This window comes from Macaca mulatta, chromosome 1 (assembly GCF_049350105.2).
Source record: "Macaca mulatta isolate MMU2019108-1 chromosome 1, T2T-MMU8v2.0, whole genome shotgun sequence".
Taxonomy (NCBI): Eukaryota; Metazoa; Chordata; class Mammalia; order Primates; family Cercopithecidae; genus Macaca; species Macaca mulatta.
Genome location: NC_133406.1, coordinates 58,352,608 through 58,368,608, shown reverse-complemented (window position 1 = coordinate 58,368,608; position 16,001 = coordinate 58,352,608). Strand labels below are relative to the sequence as shown.

Here is a 16,001-nt window from a genome sequence, read left to right as displayed (position 1 = left end):
TAAATTAACAATTTGAAGAACATCTTGCCCTAATTTCTAGGGTTCTTCATTGGCTATAAAGTGAAGGTTTAGAAAAATGAGACAACAAGAAAATTAAGTTGCTTTTTGACATGTTGAGTTTGAAGTGTCTATGGTACGTCTAGATGCAGATGTTTAGTAATCAGCTGAAAATATAAATCTAGAGTTCATGAGAGAGGCCAAGATGGCTGACTAAGCTAAAGAGCATTGACATGTAAATGGTCTTTCATCAGGAAGCATGGGTAAAGTTGCCCTGAGGAGAGTGTTTAAAGTGAGAGGAAATCCTGGGCAATACAGCAAAACCCTGTCTCTACAAAAAAAAAAAAAAAGAGAGAGAAAGAAAACTGGGCATGGTGGCACATACCTGTAATCCCAACTACTTGAAAGGCTGAAGTGGAAGAATTGCTTAAGCCCAGGAGTTTGAGGCTGCAGTGAGCTATGAGCACACCAATGCACTCCAGCCTGGGCTACAGAGTGAGACCCTGTTTCTAAAATAAATAAGTGACAAGAAGACCAGCAGAGAATTGTTGGGAACAAAAGCCTTAGGGAACTGGGAAAAAGAGGAGCCTGCAGAGACAACTGAGGCCCACTGGGATATCAGAGATGAATCAGTAATGTGAGTAGACTAATAACAACAAACATATACTATTTAAAATGTGCCAGTGCTATTTTAAGTGCTTTACAAATATTAATTCATTCAAATCTTACAATAGCCCTTTGAAGCAAACACCATTACTATCTCCATTGTGAAGATAATGAAACAGAAGGATAGAAAGCTTACATAATCTTGACAGATTACAAACAGAATACTGTTTTAAGCCAGTATTCAGAATTAGGCATTCTGACTCCAGAGCCTGTACCTTTAACCACTTCACTATATTCTCTCTCAAGAAGCTAAGTAAGGGCCGGGCGCGGTGGCTCAAGCCTGTAATCCCAGCACTTTGGGAGGCCGAGACGGGTGGATCACGAGGTCAGGAAATCGAGACCATCCTGGTGAACACAGTGAAACCCCGTCTCTACTAAAACTACAAAAAACTAGCCAGGCGAGGTGGCGGGCGCCTGTAGTCCCAGCTACTCGGGAGGCTGAGGCAGGAGAATGGCGTGAACCCGGGAGGCGGAGCTTGCAGTGAGCTGAGATCAGGCCACTGCACTCCAGCCTGGGCGACAGAGCGAGACTCCGTCTCAAAAAAAAAAAAAAAAAAAAGAAGCTAAGTAAGAAGACAATTTTAAGAAGAATATAGTCATTGATGTTAAAAGAAAAACCTTAGACAAATTAAATTTAGTAGAGTTTATCTGAGCAAAGAACAATTCATGAAATGGGCAGCACCCTGAACCAATAGAGGTTCAGGGAGCTCCACCCAGCAATGAAGGCAGGCAGTATTTATAGACAGAAAAAGACAGTGACATGCAGAAACAGCTTAATTTTTTTACAGGTCACCATTTGTGTTATGGACATGGTCTAATCAGTTGGCAGCCTGTGATTGGCTGAAGTTCAGCTGCTATGATTGGCTGAGAATCAGCTACATGTTACAAGAATATCAGCTTAATTCAGTTGCAGTTTGTTTATATACTGAGTTAGGTTTCAGTTCACTGCTTATGAAGGCAGTCATAGGCCAAATTTAATTTAACAGTGTCATTCACTGCTATCAAATGAAATGAGGGCTAAAAAGTATCAACGTGACCAATTTTGAGGTCACTAGTAATCTTAAGAGAGCATTTTTACTGGGTTAGAGTGATAAATTCAAGGCTACTGAAGGGCACACTACACTGTGAATTCTTTGTACTTATATAACATAAAGCATTTTTTGAAGTCTATTTCATTTCTATTTGAAGTCCCACACTGACATCCACATCCTCCAGGGATTTACCTTCATTTAAAGGTAAAAGTCAATGAAACTTCATTTTTAAGTCAGTGAAGACTTGAATAGACCTGATTTATTTAACAAGGTACTCTTTAGGTAATAAATTCTTTGGTGTACTACAGTTACTAAACATACATTTAGTGAAGGACATTCACTATCACCTTAATGTGGTAGATCAATACTCCTATCAATAACAACTAGAATGAATAAGACACAAAAATCTATCTGAAATTTTGCTATATATAACTGCATGGATGAATGCCACAAACATAATGTTGCATTAAAGAGGACAGGCACAAAATAATATAGTCTGTAAGATTCATGTATACAAAATTCTAAAACAGGCACAACTAATCTTTGGAATTAAAAGTGAAGACAATGGTTACCTTTGGTAGAGGGCTGGTTGTGGCATAATTTTTAGGAAGAGGCACAAAAGGCTCTTTCAAGATACTGGTTATATTCTGTCTCTCGATCTGGGGCTGGTTACATAGTTGGGTTCATGTGTTAGTTTCAGTTCTCTAAGAAGGAGACACCAACACTGAATTAAATTAAGGGATTTTATTAGGAAAATGCTTGTGTGAGAACATAGGGAAGGAGTTGGAAAGACTGAGAGAGTGGTCACATGCAAGTCTGACCCTGTGTAAAAGAGGAAGGGAAGATATGTTGGGTGAAAGTATCCTAGAGCACTGTGAAGTCTGGGGAAGATTCAGCAAGGGTGTTGGGGAATTCTCCAGTCTAAGCTGGCCATCAAGGAAGACCTGTGTCTCCTGGTAATGGGCCTGCTTCAGTATCACAGTCATTGATACTACAGCCAAGGCCAGAGTGGCCGCAGCCCAGGTATAATAATGAATTGTAGAGCACAGTGGTCAATTAGATTCCTTGTTATTAGAGGTCAGGAAGATGCATTCTAGTGGTTATTAAAATGCACATTGTAAAAATTCATTGAGCCATACATTTTATTTGTATACTTTCCTGACCACATGTTGTATTTAAAGAAAAAGTTTGTTTTACAGAAGCAATATGTAGTAGATTTGTCATTTTATATTCTAAAAAGCAGAAACATCAGAAAGACTATTTTCACTAGTTAATTGATATTATCTTTATTTAATGCCACTATCATCTGGGATACATTGAAATGATTCCTACTTTTATGTACTGCCATATCAATCCTGTATTACTGTAAAACTCTCGTAAACATGAGCAAATTATATGTTCCAGTCTTATGTGCTTGAGCAGTTTGACTTTTAATAACTATAAATTCGTAAAAATTGTATAAAATGCCCTGATAATTTCTATGAAAATGTTGAGTGGGAGTCAGACCAGGTGCGGTGGCTCACGCCTGTAATTCCAGCACTTTGGGAGGCCAAAGCAGGCAGATCACAAGGTCAGGAGTTCGAAAGCAGCCTGGCCAATATGGTGAAACCCTGTCTCTACTAAAAATACGAAAATTAGCAGGGCATGGTGGTGTGCACCTGTAGTCCCAGCTACTTGGGAGGCTGAGGCAGAAGAATCACTTGAACCCAGGAGGCAGAGGTTGCAGTGAGCTGATATCGCAACATGGCACTCCAGCCTGGGTGACAAAGCGAGACTCTGTCTCCAAAAAAAAAAAAAAAGAAAGAAAGAAAGAAAATGTCGAGTGGGACTCATATGATGCATAATCCACCTACAGTGGGTTGGGAGAAAACCTCCAAGATTAGCAATTAGAAGTAAAGTAAATGATGTACAATTTGTATTTATTTAAATTTGGAGAATTTATCAGAAGTCTGATGGATATGGCAGGATTTCCTTTCCCTAAACCACCATGATTACTGCCATATAAGACATGCTCCAATTTTACAAAGAAAATTTTCTTTGGAAAAATTAATTAAGGCCAGGCATGGTGGCTCACGCCTGTAATCCCAGCACTTTGGGAGCCTGAGGAGGGCAGATCACGAGGTCAAGAGATCGAGACCATCCTGGCTAACACGGTGAAACCCCATCTCTACTAAAAATACAAAAATTAGCTGGGCATGGTGGTGCATGCCTTTAGTCCCAGCTACTTGGGAGGCAAGGCAGGAGAATTGCTTGAATCTGGGAGGCAGAGGTTGCAGTGAGCCAAAATCGCACCACTGTACTCCAGCCTGGTGACAGAGCGAGACTCCATCTCAAAAAAAAAATACGTTAAATAAATAAAATAAATTAATACATGTATTGAGGGCCTCATTTTAAAGTTTTTTTTAATAGGCTGGGCCCGGTGGTTCAGACCTGTAATCCCAACACTTTGGGAGGCTGAGATGGGTGGATCGCTTGAGGTCAGGAGTTCAAGACCAGCCTAGCCAACATGATGAAAGCCTGTCTCTTCTCAAAGTACAAAAATTAGCTGGGCATGGTGGCACACACCTGTAGTCCCAGCTACTTGGGAGGCAGAGGCAGGAGAATCGCTTGAACCCAGGAGGTGGAGGTTGCAGTGAACCGAGATCATGCCACTGCACTCCTGCCTGGGTGACAGAGCGAGACTCTGTCTCAAAAAATAAAAATAAATCAATAAATAAAGTTTTTTTTTTTTTTCAGATGGAGTCTCGCTCTGTCGCCCAGGCTGGAGTGCAGTGGTGCCATCTTGGCTCACTGCAAGCTCCACCTCTCAGGTTTACGCCATTCTCCTGACTCAGCCTCCCAAGTAGCTGGGACTACAGGCGTCCACCACCACGCCTGGCCAGTTTTTTTTATTTTTAGTAGAGACGGGGTTTCACCATGTTAGCCACAATGGTCTCGATATCCTGACCTCGTGATCTGCCCACCTCGGCCTCCCAGAGTGCTGCGATTACAGGCGTGAGCTACCACGCTGGGCCATAAAGTTTTTTAAATAAAAGAAAACATTATTTTATTCACGTAAATACAGTGCAGAGAATACTGGAATCCAAAGTCAACAATCTTAAGTTCTAGACATGCAGTAATAGTTGACTAAATCCTAAAATAAATATAAACTCCCTTAGCAAAAGAAAATATATTTGTAATGTTGAATATCGGGAGATAACAGGCAGCAGCACATATATTTATTACTAGAATCCTTATAAGACACATGCTATCAAAACAAATACCAGTAGTAATTTCAGCAAATATTCATAACCAAAAGCATCAACATAGTACATGTTTGCATGAAGTTTTGTTTTGTTTTGTTGAGACAGAGTTTCATTCTTGTTGCCCAGGCTGGAGTTCAATGCCATGATCTCGGCTCACCACAACCTCCACCTCCCAGATTCAAGTGATTCTCCTGCCTCAGCCTCCCAAGTAGCTGGGATTACAGGCATGTGCCACCACGCCCAGCTAAATCAGTATTTTTAGTAGAGACAGGGTTTCTCCATGTTGGCCAGGCTGGTCTCAAACTCCCAACCTCAGGTGATCTGTCCGACTTGGCCTCCCAAAGTGTTGGGATTACAGGCGTGAGGCACCGTGCCTGGCCTGCATGAAGTTTTAATAGCCCATGTAGATGAAAGAGATACATGTTTTAAAGTTGGCACAAAACAAGTGGCAAAATAGGTAATTTTAAGGAATTTCTAAACAAGTAGCTACAAGAAGTGGAGTTTGTTGAGTTTTGGCCACCCATCATACCTTTCTGCTCTGTAGCAGGACCTCATTAACTTCTGGATAATTACATCTTCCATCTGTGATACAGTAACAGGGGTCTTCCCTTCCCTAACAGAGTGGGACCATGGCCCATACTAAGCCTGTCAGTCACTGAGGCAACCGTGAGAATGCACTTCACAGAAATCCAACTGCAGGGAGCATAACTGACCTAGGGTCCCAGCTGCTGCCTGCTGAAACCCATGGCCACATTTACACCAGAGGTCATGCTTTTCTGGGGCTGCTCCCAACCAATGACTAAATGCAGCAGACCCATTCCTGGGAGAGACAGAACTCTTCTGATGGGTGGCTTTGGTTGGAGAACTCCCCAAGGCCTTTGCCAAAACTTCCTTAGACTGCACAGCCATCTAGGATCTTCCACCCTATCTTCCATCCCTAACTCCTTCACTCAGAGTCAGACTCGTGTTATGATCTGATGACCCTTCTGGTCTTCCCAGCTCCCTTCCACTTCCCCTCACAGGTTTTTCTCCTAAAATGATCCTTGCATGTTAATCCTATCTTGGTGTCTGCCTGCTTCTCAGAGGTCCCAGACTAACACTTATCACCAGCCCACCACACCCAAATTTGGATCATGATCAAAGAGATGAAAAGACTAAAAGCAGTCAAAATTCCTTCCATTCTGATCATTGTAAGGGAACCAGAAGGTCCCTACTATGAGACAATTCCTCTGAGTTCTGCTTCCTAGGCTTAGTAACTGTCTTTGTATCTGACCTATTCCAAAGCTTGATTCTAAGCCTCTCGTCAATTCCATGAGCTCCTAATAGGCTTCCAGTAAATTCACTCTGACTGAGATTATCCAGGGTCTGTTTCCTTTTTCTTTGTCTTTTCTTTTCTTTTTTTTTGAGACCGAATCTCTGTTGCCCAGGCTGGAGTGCAGTGACGCGATCTCAGCTCACTGCAAGCTCCGCCTCCCGGGTTCACACCATTCTCCTGTCTTAGCATCCTGAGTAGCTGGGACTATAGGTGCCCACCACCACAGGTGCACACCTGGCTAATTTTTGTATTTTTAGTAGAGACAGGGTTTCACCGTGTTAGCCAGGCTGTTCTCAAACTCCTGACCTCAGTTGATCTGCCTGCCTCAGCCTCCCGAAGTGCTGGGATTACAGGTGTGAGCCACCGGGCCTGGCCCAGAGTCTGTTTCTGATGTTTGAAATCAAAGATTCTTAGTTGACAGATTCCGGTACACGTAGACTAACATTATCACAGTTTACAAAAAAAAAAAGTAAAAAGAAAGAAAGAAAAGAAAATGGTCACAAAAAATATAGAAACAGAAAATGTTGAAAAGATTCCCTGCCAGGCATGGGGACTCATGCCTGTTAATCGCTTTGGGAGGCCAAGGTGAGCAGATCACTTGAGCCCAGGAGTTCGAGTTCAGCCTGACCAACATGGGGAAACCCTGTCTCTAAAGAAAATACAAAAATTAGCCAGGCGTGGTGGTATATGCCTGTAGTCCCAGCTACTCAGGAAGCTGAGGCACGAGCATCACTTCAACCTGGAGACGGAGGTTGTAGTGAGCCAAGAGCACACCACTGCACTCCAGCCTGGGCGATAGAGTGACTCCGTCTCGAAAAAGAACAGAAGAGAAGAGATTCCTATGTTGTAATGTTCCTTCATATGCCACACTAGACACTAGTGAGCAAAGAGGAGAAAATTAAGTGAATTTTTTTAAAAGCTGGTATTTCATTCCATGTAGTAGAGTAAAATCAGTCACGAAACATCCAAGAATTAATAAAAGATTTTGATCTTCATCCTGAAAAGCAAGAAAATCATTTACTCTCAAAGATGAAATCCTTTGTCACTGCTGGTATCCAGAGGATTCACTTCACCACTGATGTTCGCTGCGTCAGAAACTGAATCATCACTGTCTTCAAACCATAGATCCTCCTCAGCACAGTGACGGGGCCATTGTGAATTCCACAACAGCATGTCTTAGATGATGCATGTCTGGTTCCTGCCCGCCCTGGCATCTCCCAGCAGAGGAATACCTGAGAGTTCACCCTATATTCACAGGCCCTAGACTGCTCTTGCAGTGGTCTTTTTTTCCATAAGGAAATCTGGGTCGAGCTTTAAGTCTCCCTGCCATGTATTTTCCACCTGCCATGAGATGGGACCTGGAATCAGCCAGCTAGAGTGGACCTAGGAGTTCAGAGGGAAGAATAAAAGTAGGAAGAGGTACAAGACCTGTACCGCTCCAGACTCTGTCCATCATATGGGTTCTTGATATTCAAGATAACTTGTAGATATAATACGTCAGAATACACAGGTTAAGAGTCAGCAAATATGACAGTAAAAAGAAGTAGGAACTCCCCAACAAGAACACATAAGCAAATATAGATGAACTATAGATAGATAGAGATGAGAACATACAGATGAGATATTTAGATATTTTGAATATTTTGCTTTGTGTTTAGATTCTTATTAAATTCTATAACAGACCTCATCAATTTACCATTGGGTCTTTAGTGTGACTCATCACCAGGCCCCATCTCAGTGAATACCACTGACTGCCTGAGGCATAAAGAGATTGTAATCCCAGATACTTGAGAGGCTGAGGTAGGAGGATCATGATAGGTAGCCATGATCATGCCACTGCACTCCAGCTTGGGTGACCGAGTGAGACCCTGTCTCAAAAAGAAAAAAAAAAAAGAATCAATACAGGTACAATATCCAAATGACTGCTCACTGAGGAACAGCAGATTAAATTTTACCCGTCACTTGTACTAACATCTATCTCCCTCGGAATGACACAAAAGCCTCCTAACTAGTCTCTGCTTCCACCCTTGTTTTTCTACAGTCTCTTCTTAATACAGTTTCCAAAGAAATCCTTTTGAATGCTAAATCAGATCACATCACTCCTCTGCTGCAAAACCTCCAACAGTTCCCCATTTCTTGCAGATCAAAAGTCAAAGTCTTTCTAAAGATCTAGAAGGCCCAGTGTGATCTGCAACTCTGCTCCCCTCTTTACCTCTCTGATTTCATCCCCTCACTCTCTCCTCTTCACTCTCTCACCTCCAACCACACTGGTTTCCCTGCTGTTTCCCCAACACACCAGGCCTGTCCCTGACTCAGGGCCTGGCTGTCCTCTTTGCCTGGAACACTATGGACCATTCTGTTCCTAGATATCCACATGGCAAACTCCTTCACCTCTCTCAAGTCTTTGCTCAAATGTCCCCTTCTCAGTGAGTACTCTGCTTAAAATAGCAAATTCTTCCCACTCTTGGACTCTCAATACCTTTTACCCTGTTGTAATTTTTTCCATAGCCCTTAATATCTTCTTAAATATTAAATACCATATAGCTTTCTTATTTACTTTGTCTATAGTTGTAGTTTTCCTTCACTAGACTCTAAGCTCCACATGTGTCATTCACTGCCATAACCTAATAGCACAGAACAGATCCTGGCATAGAATGGCACTCGATTAGTGTTGGTTCAATGAAGGAATGAATGGGTGAATAAATTAGCAAGGATTCTATTAGTTGTCTTCTCCGTGGTACTTTGGAGATCACTAGAAAATCTCAGTTTCTGCTTGGGAATGTATTATGTGAAGTGACGGCTGCTGCTCTGAGCCTGGGGTGCCCACTCTGACTTGCTGTGGCTAATGATGCTCAGAAATGGGCACTTCATACGATGTCCTTCTGCCTGCTGCACTTTCAGGTGCTCCCACACTCACTCATCGCAGTTACTCCATCCTGTATGCACGATTGCAGATCTTTGTTTGGAATCCAGTTGTCTTTTGTCTGGGCCATTGATCTTTTTTGCCCTCGATTTTTGCTTCCCAAGCCTCCTTCACTGGATCCCCCACCTCAGGCCCCCATTGCTGTTCACCTGCACTCCAGGCAGTTCTGATTTTGCACCCCCAAAATTCTAGCTGAGGTCAGAGCCCTGGACTCTCCACTACCAGGGAAGAAAAATCGGGTGTTAGACTCATTGCCCTACTTTTAAACAACCAACAGGAAAATGAAGGGTTGGCTGATTTATCTGTGGAATAAGCAAATTCAAATTCAGATGATGACAAATAATCTAGACAATTCAGTTTCTGGGCTTGTTTTCCTGAATCATCCAGAGCATTAACATGGCAAATAAAATTCACCAGATAATCTTATTATCTTTCCTTTTTTTTTCTCCACATTGTGGTAGTTTCTCAAGATAAAATATGGCTATTTGCTTTCCTTGAGAGCAAATGTCGATCCTGTACTTAATCTGCCTTCTGCTAAAATAGGGCACAGTAGACTCCTCCTTGTGACTAATAGAGATTCCAGAAATGGAAATTAGGATACAATTTTTAACCTTTAGAGAATGAGAAGCCTTGGAGCTAAGCTTTCTTTACATTGTTTAAATCCTTGAAATAAGTCATAATTGCTTCGTGGCCAAACTGTCTCATTCCTAAAGGACTGAAGTCTTACCAATCTTGATTTCTAGTTTGACAAGAGGATAAAAAATAAAATTCTGTGAGAAGCTAGTATCTTTTTAGATAAATTATTTCTGTGTCTCTCCGGAAATGATCTTGCAAAGGGCTAATGATACATAATCAGATTTACAGAGCAACACGATTCACATCATCTCATTTGATCCTGCTCATATGCTTAGTGATTAGACAGAAGAAAATATATTGTTGTTCCCATTTTTAAAACAGAAAGTGGAACAAAGCCTTTTCAGAAACTTGGCCCACAGATCATTAGTAACACAGTAAGCCTGTAGTTTTGATTCCCAGTTCATTAGGAAATTAATGTAAGGGCAATAAGTATTTGGGAGAGGTCCCCAGGAACAAGGTGGGAAAGGACTGCAGAAAAGGAAGAAATGAATTATCAGCAACATAAACACCAGCAACAAACATTTACCTAGAATCGACTGCATGCTAAGTCTGGGGACATAATGAGACAAATAAGAAGAAGAATAACCCTGCTGTCAAGGAATTTGTAGTGACACATAGGGCATAAACATGAAAATAAATGGTGACATAAAGAAGAAAGACTAGGTGTAGGGTGACCACATTTTTCAACTGAAAATTAGGTTTTGTGATCTAAGAGTGCTTACAGACACAGAATATTTTATTTCATTGCCAATCAGTAATATGGAACTCAGAAGGAGTGACTCTAAAGAATCTGGGCTGGTTTGTTAGACAATCTTGTCTGATGCCATGGGCAACTCTGGCTAGGCCCCCAACCCTATGAGGGGAGAGTTAAGCCACTAGTCTCTACTTTTATCTTGTATGACCCAATTTCCTGAAGACATTTTCTCCCCAAAATACTCCTATATTTCACTGTGGCAGCAAGATATCCAGCTTCCAGATGGAAAAATGAGATGCCAGTCTCCTCTCCTGTAGATAGTGCCGATCTCTAAAGTAGATCATTTGGATCCTTTCCAAGTAGGACTGCTTCTTTTGACTTGCTGGTGGGAGAGGAAGCATGTTAATAAGGCATTCTAATCATATGAATTCTCTTACTACCAAGAAGCTCATTAATAAATCTCCCCTTTTCTTACAAACTTGGAAATGGGTAATAGCAGTGATTACCAAAGATCAGGAGCCCAGTATGGTGGCTCATGCCTGTAAGCCCAACCTTTTGGGAGGCCAAGGTGGGAGCATCACTTGAAGTCAGGAGTTCAAAACCAACCTGGGCAACAAAGCAAGACCGGTCTCTACAAAATGAATAAATAAATCAACAAAAATTAGCCAGGCATGGTGGTGCGTGCCTGTAGTCCCAGCTACTCGGGAGACTTAGGTGGGATGATTCATTGAGTCCAGCAGGTTAAGGCTGCAGTGAGCCGTGATGTGGCCACTGCACTCCAGCCTGGGTGACAAAGGAAGACCATGTCTCAAAAAACAAAAAACAAAGATTGGTTTGGTCACCTTTTAGTAAGTCTTGCATGAATGTATCTAACATCTCTCTTTTGAACATGGGGGCATTTGTCACCTGTTGTCCATAGCTTTGAGGCTGGTGCTGAAATTTTTAGACAACAAAATCTCTTTCCACATCCAATGACATCGGCAATGGGAGTCTGAGGAAGGGGAAGATATAAAGAAAGGGAACGCACTTAAATTTTTCTGTTTTACAATTTGCCTAAAGCCCTGGTGGTCTTCCTACAGGCCTCAGCAAACCATCTGAAATGATGAGTTTGGCTCTGCCCGGTGCTGTAGCTGCCTGTGTTAATACAGGTAGTGCCCACAGGCCTGAATAGTCGCTGTTGTGTGTTACAGCCAGCATCATATTCCCATCCACATTGAGTCAGTCTCTTTCTTGCTTTGCATTAGGGAGCATTGCTTTGCCTTATTTTTTGTCAGTTGCTATCTAATATTCTTTCAAGATGAGCTTAAATTACATATTTGTGCACCTAAATTTGCGTATTATTTTCTTTCTATGTTGTATTTCTCAAAGTAATGTTTGTTTTGTTTTGTTTTTTGAGATGGAGTTTTGTTCTTGTCGCCCTAGGCTGGAGTGCAATGGCACGATCTCGGTTCACTGCAACCTCCACCTCCCGGGTTCAAGCAATTCTCCTACCTCAGCCTTCCGAGTAGCTGAGATTACAGGTGTGTGGACCACACTTGGCTAATTTTTGTATTATTAGTAGAAACATGGTTTCACCATGTTGCCCAGGCTGGTCTCAAACTCCTGGCCTCAGGTGATCCGCCTGCCTCGGCCTCCCAAAGTACTGGGATTACAGGCATGAGCCACCATGCCCAGCCTAAAGTAATTTTTTAAGCCAATATATGCCTGTATACTGTCTCCAAAATGGACATGTAGCATATTCCTCTGATACGTGCACCATGCAGATTGTGGTAAACATTTGACGTACTGAAGGGAAAAACTTGGGCTTGACTTAAAAAAAAAAATTCTCTATTTGATTTTTTGAACACTACAGCAGTAACCCATGCTCCTAATAACAAGTAAAATAACACCCCATGCTTCTAATAACAAGTAAAATAACATGGTACAAATATACATAAAAGATGAAGCTAGTGATCTCTTCTTCCATTTATGTGGTATAATTTACATAATAAGACATAAGGTCTGACTGTATTTCTTTTCCAGATGAGTAGACAGTCTACCTATAGCTACATATCTTCAATAACAGATGACATTTATTTCTCTCATTTTTCATGCCCTTTGAAATATTTTAAAAGTTCAGACCAGGCACAGTGGCTCATGCCTATAATCCCAGCACTTTGGGAAAGTCCCGCTGAGATGGGGGGATAGTTTGAGCTTAGGAGTTTGAGACCAGCCTGGGCAACAGAGTGAGACTTTGTCTTAAAAATAAATAAATAAAAATAAAAACTCAGAAACTATTTCTAATTGAAATTGTAATGAGATAATCATAGATTAACATGCAGTTATAAGTAAAAATACAGAGAGATGCCTTGTACCTTTTGCCCAATTTCCCCAGTGGTAACATTGTGGAAAACTATAGGACAATATCAGAACCAGGATATTGACATTGTACAATCCACCAGTTTTATTCAGGTTTTCCCAGTTTTCCTTACTTGTATCGATTTTTGTGTGTGTGCGTGTGTGTGTGTGTGCGTATTTAGTTCTGCACATTATTCCACGTATATCCACCATCACAGTCAAGATACTGAAGTTTCACCATCCCAATAATTTTTCATGTTGCTCTTTTATGACACCAACCTCCCTAATCCCTGTCCTTAATCCCTGGCAACCGCTAAAATGTTCTTCATTTTTAAATTTTTTTCATTTCAGAAATGTCATATAAATGGACTTTCATAGTATGTATCCCTTTGGGCTTGGCTTTTTTCTCTCAGTATAATTCCCTGGCAACTCATCCAAATTGTTGTATCTATCAATAGCTTGTTCATTTTTATTACTGAGTATTATTCCATAGTGTGTATATACCACAACCTTAAAACATTTTTAAATTGAGAAATAAAAAGTGTATATTTGTATGTAGAATATGATGTTTTGAAATAGCTATACATTGTGTAATGACTAAATTGAGCTACTTAACATATGTATTATCTCACAGACACATTTTGGGGGGGCAAGAACACTTAAAATCCATGCAGCAATTTTCAAGTATATAATATATATTATTAACTATAGTCACCATGTTGTGCAGTCTCTTGAAAACTTATCCCTCCTGTCTAAATGAACTTCTGTATACTTTAACCAACATCTCCCCAATCTCCCCCACCCCTTTATCCCTGGAAACAACCATTCTACTCTCCACTTCAATGAGTTCAACTTTGTTAGATTCCACATGTAAGTGAGACCCTGTGGTATCTGGCTCATTTCACTTAACCTAATGTCCTTCAGATTCACCTATGTTGTTGCAAATGACAGGATTTCCTACTTTCTGGTGGGTGAACAGTATTTCACTCTGTGTATATACCACATTTTCTTTATCCATTCATCTATCAGTAAACACTTAGGTTGATCTTGGCTACTGTGAATAACGCTACAATGAACATATACCACAGTCTGTTTAGTCATTCACCTGCTGAAAGACATGTGGGCTGCTTCCAGTTTTGGAGCCATTAGGAATAAAAATGCTATAAATATTTATGTATAGGTTTTTGTGTGAATATAAATTTTCATGTCTCTGGGATAGATGCCCAAGAATGCAATGGCTGAGTGGTATGGTAATTGCTTGTTTAGTTTTATAAGAAACTACTGAACTGTTTTCCAGAGTGGTTGTACCCTTTTATGTTTCCACCAGCAAAATATGAGTGGTCCAATTTCTCCATATCTTTGCCAGCATTTGGCGTTTTCACTATTTTACTATAATTCAATACTTACTTTATTTTGTTGCTCAAATTTTTCCAGCTTTGATTAAATTTTATTTTATTTTATATTCATTTTATTTTATTAAGTTTTATTTGACCGGTTTGTAGTCAAATCCCATTGTGGTTTTAGCTTGCATTTCCCGATGGCTAATGATGTTGAGCATCTTTTCATGTGCTTATTTGCTATATAGAGCCTCTTCAGTGAAATGTTCGTTCATGTCTTTGCACATTTTCTAACTGAGTTGTTTGGGTTTTTTACTGTTGTGTTCAAAAGGATCTTTATATATTCTAGATGCTAATCTTTTGTCAGATCTGTGATTTGAAAATATTTTCTCCCAATCTGTAGTTTATCTTTTCATCCTCTTCACTTGGGCTTTGGCAGAGCAAAAGTTTTAAATTTTGATGAGGTCCAATTGATTAATTATTCCTTTCATGGTTCATGCTTTGAACTTTAGCCCTAAATTCCCTAGATTTTCTCCTACTTTTTTACAAAAAGGTTTATAGTTTTGCATTTTATGTTTAAGTCTGAAATCCATTTTGATGTAATTTTTGTATAAAGTGTCAGCTAGTGTTATGAAGTATTCTCTTCAAAGTTCTTTAGTTTATAATAGGGGTTATATTGAAAATGTTTAACAACCAGTGTTTTGTGCAGGAACCTACCAGTTGAATGGATATTAGCCATTAACTCCAGTATACCTGTATTAGTGCACTTTGATGAATATCCACTCCCATTTATAATTTCAGTTTTTATTCCCTCTTTAGACCAAAAATAATCTAGCGTGTATTGATATGTTTCTTTATTTCCAAGTAGTTCTGTAATCCTACTTCATGGGTTGTTGCGAGAATTAAATAAATTGTTACATGTAAAGTGCTTAGGCACCTGCCATACAGAATGAACTAAAAAAAAAAGTAGCAAATATATTGCTACATATTTTTACTTTAGGTCTCCTTTTTATTTATTTTATGGATTAAAGGATGTATATGCTCTTTCTGAGGGATATAAGGGTCTACGTATATTTATTCAATCTAGCATATTAATGCATTTTCTCCACATTTCCTTAATTTTTTGTCTGCTTTATTTGTCCAATTCCGAAAAAAGGTATGTTGAAATTTATTAACATGATTGAATTTTTATTAGGTTTTTCCTTGCATTTCTATTAGCTTTTACTTTATATATGTGGTGTTTTAAAATATATTGACACGCTGGGCACAGTGGCTCATGCCTGTAATCCCAGCACTCTGGGAGGTCGAGGCAGGTGGATCACGAGGTCAGGAGTTTGAGAGGACCCTGGCCAACATAGTGAAACTCCATCTCTACTAAAAAAAATACAAAAAATTAGCTGGGGGTGGTGGTGGGTTCCTGTAATCACAGGTACTTGGGAGGCTGAGGCAGGAGAATCGCTCGAACCCAGGGAGCGGAGGTTGCAGTGAGCTGAGATTATGCCATTGCACTCCACCCGGGGCAACAGTACGAGACTCCATCTCAAAATAAATATTTTAACACTTCTCCTTTCAAAGGTGGCATCTAATTGCCCTCTCCTAGACTGGATTTAGTGACTTGCTTCTAGAATGATACTGTGCAACCTCCGAGGCTGTTCCTGGCTTCCTCTGTTGTGGATAACTAGCCCTGGGTCATGCTGGCCACCATATCACGAGGACACTTGAGCAGCCCTAGGTCTAGTAGAGCCCACCTGCAGAGGAACTGAGGTTTCCTGCTGAGAGCTAAACAACTTGACAGCTGTATGAGTGACCCACCAGGGAAG

General features: G+C 40.6%; 1 long non-coding RNA gene across 1 annotated transcript in view; it reads right to left on the bottom strand.

Annotated features, from left to right (window-relative positions):
- Positions 1–2,825: 2,825 nt before the first annotated feature.
- LOC144340888 (uncharacterized) overlaps positions 2,826–16,001 on the bottom strand; it is a 42,813-nt gene continuing 29,637 nt past the window's right edge. The window contains exons 3-4 of the long non-coding RNA XR_013417429.1: positions 8,741–10,889; positions 2,826–3,304 (exon numbers count right to left, since the gene is read on the bottom strand). This is a non-coding gene — a long non-coding RNA (uncharacterized LOC144340888). The remainder of the gene's footprint in view (positions 3,305–8,740; positions 10,890–16,001) is intronic.